This window comes from Plecotus auritus (genome assembly GCF_963455305.1).
Source record: "Plecotus auritus genome assembly, chromosome: 7".
Lineage (NCBI taxonomy): Eukaryota > Metazoa > Chordata > Mammalia > Chiroptera > Vespertilionidae > Plecotus > Plecotus auritus.
In genome coordinates, this window is record NC_137774.1 from 171,323,006 (window position 1) to 171,342,597 (window position 19,592).

The window sequence follows — 19,592 nt, forward strand, 5'->3', positions numbered from 1 at the left end:
CTAGGTGACCTTGAAGAACCTTCTGATCCTAAGATTCTATTATTGTCTGAATTGAGAACATCACGGCTTGAGGAGAGATTTTTCCAGGGAGGGAGCCCGAGGGCTTGAACCACAGGGTGCTATTTGCCTAATCTTGGCATAATGGTGAACAAACTTGCCAAGAAGCATAACTCCTTTGACCTACAGTTGGAGAAGTCAGGTTGAAACCCAGTGGAGAAGCAAATGTGCTAAGAAAATGATTCAGAGCTCAAAGGGAACAAAGGAGCCGGCTCAGATACTTTGCTGAGTAGACCTGGTATAAGCTTGGAAATCTAGGCACAAGGGTAAAGTATGAAAAAAGTAGGAACGAGAAGTAGATGTATGATATTTAAGTATAGCAAGTGATTTCCAACAGTTTATATTTTACATTTTAAAAGTTACGAAACTTTATTTGGACAAAAACACTAAAGATAAATCTAGTAAATGAATATAAAGAAAAAACAGACTAGCTTTAACAATCAGCAGTTGCCAGAGACTGTGGGGGGGAGGGCTTGTCTACAAGGGGAATGGTATCTGCTGGGGGTGATGATAGCACTGTTCTGTCTCTTGACTGTGGTTACCCAATTGTATGTGTTTGCCAACGTTTTTTAGAACTGTATACTCCATGTAAATTTTACCTCAATAAAAGTGAATTTTAAAAATTGCATATTATGTCTTTTCTATTTTTTCTATTTTCAAATGTGTTCTCTCTGTAATTCCTTAACCTTTGTTTACAGCTGATATAACCTTCACCTTTGTTTAGTCAGGCACAATGCTAAGTGTTTACAATTATGTTTAACCATTTCAAATCACCATTTTCATAGATTAAAAGATGATCAAATAGCTATTTCATGTGATTGAATCTAATATTTACCACAACCCTTTGAGGTAGATACTATCATTATCTTCATTTGAGGTGTAAAATGAGGCTAAGGAGGGTCAAGTAATTTTCTACAAAACCCAGTGAGGAGGAAGCCAGTTTCAAATACATATGTATACTAGTGGCGCAGTGCACGAATTTGTGCACACTGAAAGGAAATAAATTAGAAGACATATTTTAATATCGTTATTTTCCCTTTCTCTATAATAGGGAAGCATCAACCAAATTCATGATCGACAATGACAGATGGAAACACATGCGTGCGATTGGTGACAGCAAGAGCTTTATATGTATCGCACTTGTGTGAGTCAACTTAGCCTTTCATATATATAGAATAAACTTGCTTCATTAGACCTGCTTTCTGATTTAGCTAAACTTTTTCCAGCCCAGTGAAGCACCCCAACTTCTCTTTCAGGTAATTGTCAGCAACACAGCAGTAAATATCAACATGAAGCAGATTATTATTGTAGATCACACAGGGAGAACAAAGGGTCAAATATTTAACTGTAGCAGTGTTTGACTATATTCTGTGCAGTGAGAAAACCTTTCAAGGTCCACCATTTCTTACTTCTTTTCAGTCTGGCCAAGTTTCTAAGCTTTCTAAATCTCCATTTTCTGGCTAATGAAAAGAAAATAGGATTCCACGGAATCTCCTATCTACCTACTCCAGGACTTCTGTGAGGATCAATGAGATGAGGCACGGGAAAACGCTTCACAGACATTTGGTTAAGCTGTGAAATGTTTGCACCTGGCTATAAAGCAAGTCATGTTCCTGGGCTGGAGAAACTCCAAGGAGGCTAGTCGCTAGGGAGAGAAAGCTGGGTGTTGCTATGTGATGTCATCATCCGGTGCCCACAGCGACCCTTTCCGGGCTGGGCTGGGCTGTGGGCCACATTTTGTGCCATGGGGTCTCGGCAGTGTCAGCTGCGATTTGGTGGGGTGTCACTCTGGGGTGGTGGCAGGGCCTGTGTCCCACTTGGGGGAAGGTGAGTGTTGCTTTGTTGGCGCCAGGTCTGGGTGCCATTTATTGTTAAATGGCCTGTCACTAGGGAGAGGAAGCTGGGCGTTGCTATGTGATGTCATTACCCAGTGCCCAGAGCAACCCTTTCCAGGCTGGGCTGGGCTATGGACTGCATTTTGTGCCATGGGGTCTCCGCAGTGTAGGCTGTGATTTGGTGGGCTGTCACTCCAGGGTGGTGGCAGGGCCTGTGTCCCACTTGGGGGGAAGGTGAGTGTTGCTTTGTCGGTGCCAGGTCCACAGCGCTGATTCTCTGTAAATGGCCAGTGCGCGTCACGGCAGCTCCTGTGTTGAGTGTCTGCCCCCTGGTGGTCAGTGCGCATAATAGCAACTGGTCGGATGGTCGGACACTTAGCATATTAGCCTTTTATATATAGACTAGAAGCCTGATGCACGAAATTCGTGCAAGAGTAGGCCTTCCCTCCCCCAGCTGCCAGTACTGGCTTCCCTCTGGCACCCAGGACCCGCACTTCCCTCGAAGCCCCGGCTTTGGCTGAAAGGACATCCAGTCTAATTAGCATATTAAGCTTTTATTATTATAGATATGGATGATTAACAGAGAAAAGTGGCAAAACACAGAGATTCTAAGAAGAAGAAAAAGGACCCACCTACACTACTATCATCACCCAAAGTGATAGGATTTTAGTGTATTATCATTTTCAATTTTCTAAGCATTCAATAAAAATTATTCTGATGCTTTTTCCCTAATAATTGAAGAAGAGAGATACAGACATTGAATAAATCCAGTGGAGCTAAAAATGAAGATTTTTGTCTTGTTTCAACTAGCCAGGCATTTTGATAATTGAGAAACAGTTTAATGCTATTTTATGCACTAACCGTTTTAATTTTTCCCACCCATCTTCTCTCTTCACTTTCTCTCCCCTAGCACTGGAGTCAACTTCACATATTTAAGATGGCTCTTGATAATTATCCCAAATTTCCAATGCAATGCAACACTCAAAAAGGGCCTAAGAATACCGGTGCCCATGTAAATAATTATGGCATTAATTTATCTCCAGGGTTCTCTTATCTTCTCCCTCCTGTGAATCATTGATAGCTTTTGGCTTCAGATGGATTCCATGTGTCAGATACAGAGAAAGTGCATTGTAGAGTTAATTCCAGCTGCCAGAGAAGCTCAATAAGCCTCCAAGAAGCTTTTGAAAAATCAAAAAACTCTTTAAAAAGGTCTTTAAAAGTAGTTTTTCATGTTTGGCCCAACAGAGTCATAATGGTTCTTTAAAGACAGCGGGAGTGCGAGCCAATCAATACACTATTAAGACACTGACCGCACGAAGATAAGATTACATGGCGAAGAAATTGTGAAACCTTTAACTTTTCCATTTTCAGCAAGAAGAATGGAGAGAGGTGGCCTTTTAAAATTTATTTTTATCTGAACAGCCTTAGGTAATACAATTTTTTCGTTTTACATCAAGGAGTTCACCTTCAGTCCACACACAACCAGGAGATCAAGTTAACTTTACATCTCTTTTGTAACAGGGCTTTCTCCCCAAGCCTGCCCAGCCTTCCGGTTCGGGTGGAAAAGCCCAGCTGCTTACCTGGGAAAGACCCCTTCCAATGACTGCCCTTATTCCATCATTAGAAATAGTTGACCAGATTAACTCTCAAAGTAATTTGGCTGCACTTATTGACTTGAGCTCTGAAACACTTTCTAAACAGAAGTCAGTGGTCTATGAGAGATTTTTTTAAGGCCAGAAGTCTTGCTATGAGTCATTTGTATTCCACCTCTAATTTCATAGACAATATAATGAAGATCGATCAGAGAGGTTAACCGACTTAGGACCACACAGATAAATACTTAATACTGGTTTGAAAATCACCCTAAAACTCGGTCCTTTAAAATAGACCAGTGACTTCCTACTCTACCTACACCTTAAGTCATTTCCAGGAGCTTTAAAAATCCTGATGCCCAAGCTGCATCTCAAATTAACTAAATTAGAATCCCTGGAGTGGAACCCAGGCGTCAATGTTTTTAAACTTTCAGAGAGCTCGCAATGTCCACTCTCCAAGTGAGCAGAACCATTGGGCAGAGCCTCTTGCTACTGTGAAAGTTCACTTTTGAAGAGTCAATATGGTACCATTACCAGAAGCATTTGATGTGCATGACTTTGCACATGCTCCAGACCAAAAATTTTGTCCTTCCAACCTTGAATGGCAGGTGGATGTTATTAATAACAGTTTACAAATGCTTTCAGTTCTCTGTCGTCCAGGTTCTAGGTAGGATTGAGTGGGGCATGTGACCAGTGCAGGTCAATGAGTTGTGAGAAAACATTACTTTGGGCTGGAGCCTTTTTGCTGGCTCACACCCTCCCGAAGCTCCATTCTCTCTGTCACAGTGGTCAGCCATGCTCCACAGAGTGGTCATTCTGTAATCCTGGGTCCCGGAGCGAAGTCAACACTTGCAATGGATATGTGGCATGGATGAAAAATAGACCTTGGCTATTTTAAGGCGCTGAGATTTTGAGGTTCTGCGTTACTGTGATTCCCTATGTAATCCTCAGATTAGTGTTATGTGAAAAGTAAATTATCTTTAAAAGAAAAATAAGTCTTCTCCCCCAAAATCAGAATTCAAGATTTCACTGGGTATTTCCCCCCTTTTTCTATTGAGGCTAGATGATAAATATTTAATCTTGAACTCAAACTTTTGAAAGTCCTGTCTTGTTCCCAACATTTACACTGCTATATCCATGCATCATCAAAAGTCAGCTAGAAGAATCACATAGAAGATTCCCAGATGTCCAGAAATGGGGAGCTATCTTTAAGTGATTTGTGTCCGCTCAAAGCACACACACGGGACTTCTCCTAACATACTGCTGTTTTAACATCTACCAATGGACTCACACTTGAACTCATTTTTGTCTCTGCACTATTGAGTTGTTGCTTTAAAGTTGTTAAAAGTCTCCAATGGGGGCACCCATTTAATAGTAGAATCCATACAATTATGACTTGTGATCCAAATCAAACCAGGGGTCTGAAAGAGAGGACCTCGAACTTCCTTCTTGAACTCATATCTTAATATTCTTATTCCTGAATATAATATCTACCCCATTTTCCTCTTCCCCAGAAGTTATGGTAATGACAGAGGCCCATTGGAGCCCATGTATATAAAGGGACTGCCTTGGAGGAAAAACTCTCCTGTCTCCAACTCAGAACCTGCAGATGGGAGAAGCAAATGCAGCTGCACCAATTAGGGGCTTAAATACAACCAAGATGATACCATGGGGTGGAGAGGAATAAATTATGAGAAACTGATGGTTAGAGTCATGGGGAAAAGTGCCTGAGAAAAGGCTTAGGAGACAACACACCAGTTCTAATAACCCCAGCCCCATCTATCAATAATAAATAAACTTCCCATGCAGTCAAACACAGCTGAGAGAACAACCCAGCATTGTAAGGGTGAAGTGGGGTGAACTCGTTGACCTCATAATGAGCTTCTTCTTCATCTAGCATGTATGAGTCTAGGTCTAGCACTGGAGCCCTGTTCCACCACGTTATAGTCACAGACTTCTTAGTCAGGGTGGCCTTTCAAAGCCTTCTTTGACTCTGTAGGGTCTCAATTTATGTAGTTGATGAAACATTCATTTTCAAGCATTTACCTTCATTCCTTTGATTCCCCTAGGAAATTTCTCCCCACCCCTAGTAACCAATCCTGAAACTCAATGGTGGCTCTACAATTTCAAGAATAAAAAATAGGAAGAAAGAAGGGAAAGATAGCTTGCAAAATAGTCAAGAAGTTTCTGAGAATATTATTTTTTTTCTGAAGAGGAATATTTTTCTATTGGCTAAAGTTAAAATCTGTCAAGTTTGCTCCAAAAACATGATTGATGAGCTGTTGTTACTGGGAAGCTACCATGGTGTAGAGGAGAGACTCAGATCTGGGAAATGAAAGGCTTCAAATTCAAGTCTCACTCGATCACTCCCCAGTTCTGCAACTGTGACACAATGAGGTATACTTTCAGAACGTAGGTTTTTCATTTTGTAAAATGGGATAATAACAAACCTGTTCTATCTTAGCTATTGCATTGGGGTCCAATTAGTTAACATACTATTCAAACTCTGGGCTTAACATTGTTATTGATTTGAGAGTGTCTGAAGGTTTAATCATAATCATTACCAAAAATGGAGTTTGAGAAGCAATAAAGGAAAGTATTATGATGACTGCAATTTACCTTTAGAATTTCAAAATTGACAATGTTCTGTAAATGTGTGTTAGTTTTCATAAATACTCGGATGCTGTGATTGCTCTAGCAGGACACGCACATTGCAGGGGTGTCATCTAGGACTCAATAAGGAGGCCACATGCCAGAGACAGCTGCTGTCAGCACGACAGCTATCTTTGTCTCTGATCCACACCAGAGGTTTCGCTAATTAGCAATATGAATATTAACAATGGATTTTCATTGCTGAAAATAGTTGTGTGGATTGGCTAATGCAGCGGTCAGAAGACTTTCTATAAAGCATCAGATGGTAAATTATTTTTGGCTTTGCAGGCAAATGATCCCCGTCACAATCATTCAGCTCTGTCACGGCAGCTCGCAATCAGCCAGAGATGATACATGGCTAAATTGGCATGGCTGTCTTCCAATAAAGCTTTATTTAAAAAATAGGCACAGACCAGATTTGTGCTTGAGCACTCTAGTTTGCCAACCGCTAGGCTAGAACAGTGTAGAAGCACCCACTATCCTTGAATGGACAGGGTTTAAGAACATAAATCTCCGCACACATTAAAATGGTTCCCAAGGTTGAATTCCAAAATAGTCCTACATTCACTGCAAACTCTAAGCTGGCTTGGAGGATTCTGGTTACCTGATGGCAACTACAAGGTTAACCAAAGCTGCCTCTAAGATGTTATGGCATTTGCTCCAAATATTCCGTTTAAACGGAGTAATTGGAACATCTAAATGGGCAAAGCCTGGAGTCACTGAGTTGTGTGCTTTTATGACCTCTTGTCAATAATGTCTGAGTGGAAGCTGTAGGGAGCAGTTATAGGGTTAAGCCTTGGACTGACCTGCTGGCAAAGCCACAAACAAGTCCCAGCTTAGAGGGCACAGCCCTCTTAGCATAATTAAGCTTGACCTTATGATGCTCCCTAGATCCTTCCTGGGTAGCTAATGGGCTGTGGGAGGTGCAGCAAGTGCTGCCAAAACAAGTGGAACTCACAAGAATATTGTAACTATGGTGACCACTACCTTGTTTACCTCTGACTATAAAATAAAGGCTCAGCTTGCAGTCTGGATCTGTTCTGTGGTCTCAGCCAGGCACAGAAGATCCACCTAGACCCAGCTTATTCTCTTTGTCTGTCTTTTCTTCATCCTTCGCCAGCCCTCCCTCAGGCTTGCCAAACCCTTGGCTGTGCTGGCGCGGCACAGGAAGCAGAACTTCTCTCTCTTGCTTTTATTTCCTGCAGAGTGATGGTGGGCTTGGAGGTGGGTGGAGCTCACCTACCCCTGACGACTGGACATCCACCCAGCGCGGATAAAAGAGCCTGAGGACTCTATGCTGCCAAGTTGGGCTGGGCCAGTTCACAACAAAATTAGAAAACAGACAGAAGGGAGAAAGAGTATCACCATCAGTTAAGGGAAGAAGAGCTGATTCTGGACTCTAGAGAGAGGGAAGAGGCAAGCAAAAAAAGCTCTGCTCCACGAAGTCCCAGCCACCCAGAACCCTGCCCTGGGAGTCAAAGATGACATTATTTCCGCATGTCTTGGTGGCTGGAGAGACCACCCCTGGGTTCAATAGTCCTTTCAACTCCCATGGAGGACAGTTCTTTGACTTGGGGCAGCAAATACTTTTACAAAGCTTGTTATTGTTGGCACATTTGCTGCTTCCAATCATGGCAGGCGCTTGGAAAGATCGCCTCCTTTCCAACTGCCTGCACCAGGCAGAATTTCCAACACCCTTTTATAGGGACTGTAAGGATTAAGAAAAACAGGTATCTGAGGCCTGGCCCTTGGTAAACACTCCATAAATGTCAGGTGTTTATTATCATGTCCCAAGTGGTATAATGCCACTCTGTCTCACAGGGATCCTGGGGGTTTGGGGTGGAGTTTTTTTTTGTGTGTGTGTTGTTGTTTTTAAATTCTGTTCTTCCTCTTATGCTTTTATTCACACAATTCTACAATTTTAGGGAAAAGAACATGCTGGATCATCCAACCCAATTTCCTCATTTCATTTTGAAAACCTGATCCTTGATCAGAGAGAAAGTTTGAGGAATTGTTCTTTATCCATATATTTCCATATGGAGATATAAAACACATTGATACTTAAAGCAGGTTTTAGAATTCCGTGGCCAACAGCAGGGACTTAAATGCATTGTTAATCTATTCCAACCAAAACACAGGTCAAAAAATCATTTAAAAATACAAGAAAATAAAATGCAGTAACTTTGTCAACAGTTCAAGTCACTGTAATAGACACACTTCAAATAAAAATCTTTCTTTTCCTCCTCTAGGGTGTGGGGAGTCCATGACTTCATGAAATAATTTCTGAAAGCACTCTGAAAAGTTCATTCATTCATTGATTCAATCAACAAATTTTCATAAAATACCTACATGGGTAGGTTTTCCTCCTAATGATTAGGACTAATAAATAAATGTATAACTCCCTGAACTATACCTCCGACTGCAACCAGCCTCTCCCTTTGCATCTCCAGCTCACTCCTCAGTTGTGTAGAGATGACCTGAGCTTCATTCATTCGTTGAGTACTCATTGGGCACTGATTCAGCCACAGTTCTGAGCACAGGGATCGGAACAGCAAACAAGGCAGACACAGTCCAGCTCCTAAGGAGCTGATGATCTGGAGAACTTTCTAAAGTTAATATTCTTTGGTGCCTAACCATGTTGAAACCTAAAGGCATTCAGATTCCATTCACTGTTAAAGTCACACTGTTTACCAGGCATGTTCACATGCAGCCTCTCTTTATCCCTCACAACGACCTTGGGAAGTAAGCACTGCTATCTTGATTGTTCTGAGGTCACACAGTGTTGGAAGCTGCCTATTGTCTTCACTAGCAGAAAGAGGTGGACAAGGAACCCGGAAGGCTGGTCAACCTTGAGGCTCTGGCAAGGGTCAGAGCCATGCACCCACTGTCTAGATGAGACAAAGGGAGCTGAAGCAACTTCCACCTTTTAGTCTTATGTAAATCCTTGCTGATGGGCCATCATCGAGCTGTTATTGGAATTGCCTGCCTAAGGGCTATGGGTGTACCCCAGACCAGAATAAAAAGGATGGCAAGGCCAGAGCAAAGCATAGTCCTCTCTTGGAAGGGCTTCCGCCTGGCCCCCAATTCCCAAATTAATATTTTCTTGTCTAGTCTCTTTCATTTGTGTGTGGCCTCCTCCAGAGCCTGAACCCTGAACCCAAGCCCTGAACCCCACGCGGGACATGGGGGGAACACTCGCAACTGGCAGCCCAACGTGGGGCACTCGCAACACAGCTCTAGGAAGAGGTGGAGCCAGAATTCCAACCTGGATCTTCTAACCTGGACCCAGCATCAGTGTTCCTTCTCTCTCCTCTCCTCTCTCCCTTCTCCGTACCCCATTCTTTCCACAATCGCACAACCATCTTTTCCAGGTAGTCACCCTTCCTAACCCAGGCATTTCTTGTTATCTTTAGCCAGGCTGGCCTTAATTCTAAATGGCATTGGTCTACTCCTCTCACTCCCCTCACCTCCACCACCACAAGCTCTAAACATCTCTTCATCTTGCAAATTGTTTCTGCTCACCAGCATTAGGTCTAGGCTGCTGTGTCTACTTAGCCCTTCAGCAAGGCCAGGAGAGGCAAAACATTGCTCGCCCCTTGCATCATGGGGCTTCTTTAGGAGAATTTCTCTCTACTAGATGGCATTTAAAGACATAATTATGTAATCACTAGTGTCCTGGTGCACAGCTTCGTGCACATTGAAAGGAAATTAATTAGAAGAAATATTTTAATATTGCTATTCGTGTCTTGCTAATGAAAAGAAAATAGGATTCTACCGAGTCTCCTATCTACCTACTCCAGGACTTCTGTGAGGATCAAATGAGAGGAGGCATGGGAAAGCACTTCACAAACAGTTGGTTAAACTGTAAAATGTTTGCACCTGGCTATAAAGCAAGTCAAGTTCCTGGGCTGAAGAAACTCCAAGGGGGCTAGTCCCTAGGGAGAGGAAGCTGGGCATTGCTACTTGACGTGATGTCGTTACCCAGCATCCACAGCCACAGTTTCTGGGCTGGGCTGGGCTGTGGGCTGCATTTTGCACCATGGGTCTTGGCAGCATTGGCTGCGATTTGGTGGAGTGTTGCTCTGGGTGGTGGCGGGGCCTGTGTCCCACTTGGGTGAAGCCGAGTGTTGCTTTGTGGGTGCCAGGTCCACGGTGCCATTTATTTTTAAATGGCCAATGCATGTCATGGCAGCTCTGCGTTGAGCGTCTGCCCCCTGGTGGTCAGTGCACAACATAGCTACCATTTAGACAGACTGATGGACACTTAGCTTTGTATATAGATATAGATATAGATATAGATATAGATATAGATATAGATATAGATATAGATAGATAGATAGTCCTTTACAGTAGCTCTCAGATTTAAAATGCTCCAATTTTCTGCTCCTTGGTATTTGATTAACAGGCACTCTCACATGTGCAAAGTGGCATTATTATTGGGCAAATATGCTATTTGCAATATTGTAATAGCAAAAGATCAGAAACCACTAAATGCCCATTAATAGAGACTGTTTCAACAGAGCATGGTGTATATGTAAAATGGAAAACTGTACCAAAAAGGAAGTTCTTCAGATATTGTCATGGAAAGTTCTAGATGATATCATTACATTATAAAAAGAAAAGTTACAAAGAGTTTTTATAGTATACTGTCATATTTGCATGGAAAAATGAATGTACACATGCCTTACATAAATATGCACAGAATACTTTTGAAAAGATCTATAGGAAAAGGGTAATAATGATCATTTTCAGAGCAGGAAACTGGGTTACTACGGTAAAAGGCGAGGGAGAGGGAGGGCTTGCTTTGTCCCCAGATGATTTTTTATGCTTTTTGATATTGTATACATTATACTATCTACTCAGACAACAAGTTAAATTATCCTATATAATAAAAGGCTAATATACAAATTGTCCCCTCACGAGTTTGACCAACTAGGAGTTTAACCACTTGCTATGACGTGCACTGACCACCAGGGGGAGGCACGGAACGAAGGAAGGCCCTGGCTGGCAGCCAGCAGCTGGGGGAAGGAAGGCCTGATCGGCCCTGATTGTTGGCTAGGCCTAGGGACCCTACTCATACACAAATTTCATGCACTGAGCCTCTAGTTTAAAAATAAGATGCCCACAAAAGATGTGGGCAGCTCAGGAACAAAGACAATTTCAGCGTGTTAGATGCCTCCCTGCAGCTGCAGTGTTGGGAATGTTGTTACAGTATTTCGTTTCCCCGCATGCTTACGTAAAAGGCTAAAGGTCCCGCAACAATGAGGCATTAGCTGCTGACAAGTAGATTGAGGTTAAAAACGAATTGCACATGTTACAGATGTGATCTGGGTTTGAATGTCTATAATCATCAACCTCATTGGGCGCAGAATCCCACTGCTCTCCAATAACATACAAGTGAGTCCTCAGAACATCGTTAGGAGCCCATTAAAGTAGAACTGTAGACATTTTTCCTGTGAAGCAAATCAGGAAAGGAACAGGAAAGGAAGTCATTTCCAGCTAAACTTATAATGAGAAGCACATGCTTGGCCACGGTAATCACCATCGCCTAACTCATTTAACCACCAAATTTGGTGACTACATCAGAATTTTTTCTTGTTGTTTTAAAACCAACTTAAAAAACAAACATGGATTTTTCAGATGTCATGGCTTCTGCACTGAAAGAAACGTGAATTGGAAGGAAAAGGACAGAGGGCCATTGCGAGGCCGCGGCTCACTGGGTGAGGTCTGCCAGTGAAAACAGCTGCTGTCTTTTCCACGACTGTGGAGTGGGCAGAGGTGACTCCGTGCCAGCTTTATAAAGCCCTCCCCAGCTCCACGGTGCCCTCCTCCAGCTGAACGTGGAGCAGCCATAGGACTCTCTCTAAGGATGCGGGAGTGAGGTGCTTCCTTCCGCTGAGCCTAGGGCGCCTCGCTGGGGATCACACGGATGAAAGCCCAGCAGCTGGAGGCCGGCAGGCGGACAAGCAAACCAGGATTCGGAATGTCACCTCCAACATGAATGCCAGCTTCTCCTCCCTTCCTTCCCATGGCAATGCGTGGGTCATAGACTGCTGGAACAAGCCATTCAAGTCGGTTTATTTCCCGCTCATATCACAGCTTAAAGTGAATTGATGGGGGAGCGGGAGAGGGAGGAGAGGAAGGGGAGGGGTCTGCTCTGAGCAGTCATGTCACCCCACACCCAGGACCCTTCTATCTCGTGGTCTCACCGCTCCACCCCAAGGCAGGGACTCAGATGATTTTGTGTTAGGGACCCACTTGGCTGTCTGGTGAAGCTTAAGAACCGTTGCCAGAGTAGTATATAAAAAATATTATTTTAAAATGCATAAAATGAATTACTTCAGATTGCAAAACCAGTAATACTGAAATACAGATATCAAAATACTTAAGAAATGGTGATATATGCACTTCCTGTTCCAATAAGCACTACCACGGAGTCACCGTGGAGAGGACCACACAGCATTCCGTGACCTCACCGATAACTACATTTCATAATGTGACATGAAAATACCCATCATGCCTATTGGCTACAATGTCAGGGATACTGTTAATTAATTCTACTGTAGTTGGTTGCTTTCATTCAAAATTTAAGAAAATACTAAATTTCAGTTAGCTAGAGAAAATAAAAATGAATTATTTTCCCTCATTTAACTTCTCAGATTCTCTGAATTCCATCCACAGACCTCTTTGCGGGCGGGGGAGGGGGGGAGGGCAGTTTAAACCCCTCGTCTGACTCCAGCAGGCGATGACAAAGGGAGTCAGGAGGACTGTAAACATCACTCTGCCTTCCTCCCATTCATCTCAGACTCCTGGTCACACCTACCTGCAGGGCGGCTGGGCCGCGCAGGCCAGTGGTGAGCCCAGGGGGAGGGCCAGCCCTAGCCGGGGTGGGGGGGTGGGGAGAGGGAAGGGTGGGGAGGATTAGGCCTCTGCCATGGGAGACTTCTGGGTTCAAGAGGGCGGGCCACAGTCCTGACATCGTGCTTAGCATACACTTCAGGAAAGCAAACACTTCTCTATCCACAACAAGCCTCTTTTCTAGATACTTTGATTTTAAGGGAAATGATTCTATACCAATGAACTTTAAAAAAAAAGAGTTTAGCCCAAATTCAGTGTTTAGATGCCAGGGAACCGTGTTTTCGAATCTGAGCCCCAGGACACAGATGCAGCCTCTCCATCGAGTCTCATCCGGGGCTGCCCTCGGCCCTCCCCATGCTGTGAGGTCTCCCCTTGGCAAGACCTGATGCCAAAGAAGTAACACAGAGGGTCACGGACCAGTGCACCAGGGTGCTGACCGTGAAAGGTTCCCTTCTCATCGGCACAGTGAGGAAGCGTGTGCTGAGGTCATTGCCACCGACACTCTGAATGCTCAGTCGGTCCCCGCAGGCTGAGTCTTGGCAGAGCGTGATTCTGCTCCCAGGAGAACCTGGGGACACAGCAGGGCCGGGCCCTGGAGAACGGAGTCCCCATTCAGCCCACATCAAAACGCCAGGGCTTCATCCGCAGCAAGCATGGTTCCTTTCCAAGCAGACAGACCTGTGTCCTGTCCCGTCTGAGCCCCACAGTCCTCCCGTTTGTTTCTGTCTTTCCAAAGGTGTGCCTTGCCCATAACCCAGCCAATCACAATGAGAAGAATGAACAGGGAGTAAGGCGGTGATGGAGCCCATGGAGATGCATGGTATGGGCGGGTTCACTGGGGCCGGCTCCCCGCTCCACCCCAGCCGAGGGCCGAGCTCTCACCTCCTGTGAGGAAGGTGAGAGAGTGGCCTCCGAAGAACCATTCTGGTCCCAGACTGAGAAGAAAGGCCAAAGATTTGGACATGTGTGTGGTGGCTGCTGACACCCTGGATCTCAGCAAGCACTCATGCTCTGTGCCCGCTCTTCTGAGAGGAGACTGGCATCCGCCCCGACACATGGCTTCTGCTGGGGAGTGAGCGACCACAGGCTCCCCACGCCGGCTTGGGCGATGGCTGTTTACTCCCCTGCAGTCATGTGCAGAGGAAGACAAGAGTGGTGAGCTCTCATTTTTTTTTCACTGACTCTTGTGGGAGTTCACAAACCAGTTTATTTAGCATTCAAGATGGCAAAACAAACAAATGCCAGTGAAATCTAGAGTTCATTTAATTATATAGCTACTAGAGGCCCAGTGCACAAATTCATGCACAGGTGGGGTCCACCCCAATGGGGGCCAATCGGGCCTAAGCAGGCAGCAGGGGGGAGGGGCCACAGGAGGTTAGTCGCCACCCCGCCCCTAATGGGGGGGCCTATTGGGAGTGGGGCTGGCCAGGGGGAGGGGTCACCAGCAGTTGGCTGGCCAGCCTCACCCCCAATCAGGGCCTGCTGGGGGGAGGGGCTGCGGGAGGTTGTGGGGGGGGCCAATTGGGGCCCCCATCGGGCTGGTTGGCCGCCACAGTGCAAGTCATAGCGACTGGTCATTCTGGTCATTCTGGTTGTTTCGCCATTCAGGTTGCTTGGCTTTTGTATATACTGATTTAGTGTATAAATCTATTTTACACATATTACAGATTTCACTTCATAATTACACTATTGCCAGTTACTGAACTCACAGCCTAAAAATCATTCCACCGACACTGTTAAATAAACTGTACTGGAAATCTTTTCTTAATTGTGCTTCAAATAAGTGATGTTTGCAGGTCGCCCCATTTTCCATGCTTTCACTAGAAAGCAGGCAGACATGTTCTAAGCATGCATGAGGCACACACAATGAGCACACACAGAATGTGCTGCGCCAAACACAGATCTGATGGTCCTAGACTTCATGGAGTGAAGGTCAAGGTCAAATACCTGTGCCTGTGTTTGGGGCCCTGAGAGTTGGAGGATACACAATGCCTGGCTGTGTGTCCACTGAACTGGCTGCTCAGGAACCAGCCTGAAGCAATCAACTCTCAAGTAGTCAAGGCCTGATTGGTCAGCTTTTGAGTTATCCGAAACCTTCACACCCTTTTTTCCCCTTATTAGGATTGCCCTAAGAAGGTGATATTGTAGTCTGCAATTTTACCTCTTCACAAAAGCTTTGGTGGGGCAGCTATTGGAAACTATTGGGGGTGGAGGAGAGAGAGAGAGAGAGAACTGTTAGCTATTTATTGTGATTATTCTCATTGAAATTGATTCATCCTTACAGCTAGTAATCAAATGTGTCCCATATGTGTCAAACAATTCCCAGTCCTGAAAGCACTTTCTAACTTCATCTCTTCTCCCTCTCCTCGCCCCACTTCCTTCCAAATTCAATGTGTCTTTTCCATTACAAAGTACGTATGCTCACATGCACTCTCTGATCTGATCTTCGCAAGAAGGCCAGGATTTCCTGACTTCCTGCTGAGGAAGCTGAGCACCAGAGAGGGTAAGGAACCTGACCAAGGCTACACAGCCCATCGCGAGCAGAGATGACATCCAAACGCAGGCTTTGTGACTCCGAGCTGCCACCTGAAGTAGCATGTTCCTCAGTGTCAGCTGCTGGCTGAGGGGCGGGGCCAGGTGGGGTTTAAGCTCAGTGATGACTTTAAGCTTATTCTCATCGCACAGCACTCACATCAGCAGAGATTTTGGAAACGATTCAGGGATGTAGAACTGAGACCAAAAAGCAAATGCAGAGGGTGAGGGTGTTGTTTCCTTGGGCTTGAGTGAGGCGGAAATCAACACAGGGAACACGTGCTCTGTGGACCTGAGGAAATCCTGCTGTTAAAGACCCCTGTGCCTTGACCTGTGCGGGTTTCGAGGGCCACCTTATTTCTGACCTTTCAAATCTGCAGACTTTACAGCTACTTCTTTTATGAAATCATGGGCTTTGTAAAATAGCTACAAGACGCAATGAGAACAATGAAATGGGATAATACCAAGTACCTAACACTGTGCTGGGGCATAGACGCTCAGTATGGTGGCTGCTACTGTTGCCAGTAATATTGTTGTTAGATTGACTCTGCTCTTCTCCTAATTATGAAATAGCCAACTATATTTCTTTACCTTGCCTCTGATAGATCACACAGAAATGCTCTATCTGAAATTTTATACCTTATTATTAAAGGTAAGTGCAGTGACATGATAACTAAGCCAACTTTCACAAACAGCCCATTTTGATGTACAATACGTGATAATCACATGTCTTAAACATGCCAACTAGAGTTGCCAATAAAATGTGTTATTAGAAAGGCGTTATTACATGGCCAGCTAGAGTCAATAAACTATGACAATAAGTTATGCCAAATAGTATATTTTTTATCCTCCCTCATTTCTCTCTCCCTTCCCCTCCCCCTTCTCCTGGTCTCTCTTCCCTCACCCCCAGGAAGATGGTTCACAGTGTCACAAGTACCTGGGAAGATAAAACAGACTGGCACCTGTGAGTGGTAATCAGATTTGTGCACAGTGATTGGTTGATGTTTTGTTTCTCAATCCTGCCATTGTGTGATGATCGCTGTCCCCACTGGGATTTGAGAATGCAAAGCCACTCCCCAAATCTTCCCCAGGCCTGAACTTCCTCCTCTGGGGATTGGCAGTGGGAACTTCTTCTCTTTTCCCAGAACTCTCTTTAAAAAGGAAAACAGTCCTGGGAAAGGTGACATTCACGCCCTTAGGACTTGGTACAGAGAAGTGTACTTAATGCTTTCTTCTTTTTATCTGAGTTAGCAAAGTACTCGGATCAAAAAGGAGGAGGTGGGAGAAATGGTGAAGGATGTGGGAGATGGAGGATTTCTAAAGATAAAGCATTCTTTACCTCCCCTTTTGCCCAGGGTCAATTTTGGCTCTGAGATTAACTCTGCAAAGCAAACACCTTCCCGTAAGGCCAAATTGAACCCCTGATCCTCCCTGGAGACCTGCTGACTTTAATAAACAGGTTTTCCATAAGGATTATCAAGTAAATAAACAAGTGGGTTTGGAGCAAGTGACTCAAGCTGAACTCTCTCATCTTCCCACAGGAGATGGACCAGCTGCAGCCTCTGCACACGCAGTCTGTCCCCAGTCCCTTCGGTCACAGAGACGCTTTCTCTGTTCCTGTGAAGGCCAAGCCTCCACTTGTGTGCTGATCTCTCCGCCCCCTTCTCAAGGACTTCGTTTCTGTACTTATTTCTTTCCTCCCCACCTTTCCTTTTCTTCCACCCATTTATCCTCATCCACACACAGACATGCTAGCCTCTCCTGCTTCCCTCTGCCAGTGATGTCTTCTCAGTCTCCTTTCCAGCTGCCCCTTCTGTAGCGGTTCTCCAGGCAGGGACTGTCCAGGACTTTGCCTGTACTCCCCTCATTTTCCTCGCTGCCCTGATCTCATCTAGCTCCATGGCTTCAAATAGCATCAATAGGCGGGTGACACTCCCATTTACATTTTTCAGCCTTCACCTCTTTCCTCCCTTCTTTGGACTTGATATATCTGAATGGATGGCTGGTGGATCTCAAAAGGGAACTATTGGTTTCTGCATCTCCCCAGCCCAAAGTCATTCCTCCCTCCATCTCGGTAAAGGGCTCTGTTCTCCAACCAGGTCATCATTAAGTCAAAAAGCTAAGAGAACTCTTTTCTCACCACCCTCCCTGATTAATCCACTGGGAGAGCCTGTCAAATCTCCCTCCAAATCACATCCCAAATCCATTCACTTAGCTTTATTTCCCACTGTTACACCTTTGTCTACACCATCATAATTTTTTTCCTGAAATAACCTCCTATAGGACTCCCAGATTCTATATTTCTCTACACAACCCATTCTTCATGAACCTGTCAAAATTATCTTTTAAGAATGTAAATAATGGTATAACTTTCCTTTTCTTAAAACGTTCCAACAGCTTCCCATTGCACTTAGAATAAAATAAAAACTCCTGGGGGGTGGGAGTCAATCGGGAAAAAAGGAGACATATGTAAAACTTTAGATAATAAATTTAAAAAAATCAAAACTTCTTATTATGATAACCAGGTCTTCCATGAAAAATCTCTAAAGGGATATAAATGGAAAACTCCTAAGCTCAGTGGCCAGTTACATATAATAAGAGATTGTCCCAATGCTGACAGAGCAAAAATTCCCCATCCCTTAACCCAAACATTACACCAAGGTGACACAGCCTCCTTAATAGCAGAATAACTGCCTCATGATAATTGGGCTTCCTCTCAATATGGAGGCTGGGTTCCAAGTGTAACTGAGAGGTGGGAGCATCGGGAACAATGCATTCTTCTTATGTCCTAGCCTTGGAAGTCACAAAGTAATAATTTCTATCAAAATGTGTGGATCAGAGCAGTCACAAACTCTACCCAGATTCAAGGTGGGAGAACATATAGAGCCCACCTCTCAGTGTTAGCAGTGTCAGGCCCATTATAAGAAGAATATGTGGAATGGGATATGTAGATGAGTGTGACTATCTTTGGGAAAGATAATCTGCCCCTTGTGTGGCCATGGTTATGATTTTATACTGTGAAGCCAAGTTTTCTTTTAGTAGAATTGTTCTTGGTTCATACACAGGAAGAAAGTAAATAGCTTTATATTCTATAGCATTCCACAAAGATTTGTAGGTATTCTGCCTACCAAACAAGTCTGAGAACCATTGGCCCTGTCCAACTGTTTCATTTTGTAATTGATGGACCAAAGGACTAAAGAGATGATTGTGATTTGTTTCAAGAAAATCTATCGCCAATCTCATTCTCACTTTGCTTGATTCTAGAGAGAGTAGAATTAGAGACTGATTCTAAAGGATGCAAGAGTTAGAGTTGGGATGATTGGGCACGTAGTTGGGCGCTGCTGACTTGTGAGATGGACTTTGAGGAAGTTTGGGGCACTTAGTTTTCCCTCGATGTGGATTCTGAAGAGTTCTGCCTGGTGGTGGGAAGTGGAGGGGGTACAGGATAAGCAGAAGGGGTCCGTGACTGGAAGGGGATGCGGCAAGGTATTGTTCTCAAAGTACCGCTGGTGGGCCAACTGGGAGAAAATTGGAATCAACTAGAGTGTTTGTCACAAGGCAGGTTCCTAGGTCCCATGCCTTTTGAGTCAGAATCCCTGGGAATGGGGCCCAGGAATCTACAACTTAACAGACTTTCAGTGGGTTCTTATGTTACAGAACTGAAAGAATTGGCCCACGGGCTCTAGGAGAGCCAAATACTAAACATGAGAATTGCAGTGGAGAAAGATTGGCTGTTTTATTATGAATGGTGCCATCCGGGAGAGTGGGAAGCTAATGCTCAAAAGCCTGGACTCCTTGATAGCCTGTATGATACAGATTCTAGGGAAATGTCACAAGACACTATGTGGGTCAGGGGTTCAGGGTCATGCTGGGAGCTGATTGGTCAGAAGTGAGGTAAGGTTAATGAATCATTTCTTCAGGTCTTGAGGACTGCTCTGGCTTCTCTCTGTCTGGTCTCATGGGAAAGTAGCCAGAGGGTGGGTCCACTTTAGGGCTCAGGAACTGAAACATAAGTTAGGCCAAGATGTTATCTTTAGCCTGCCAGAGGTCCAGACCATGTGACCAT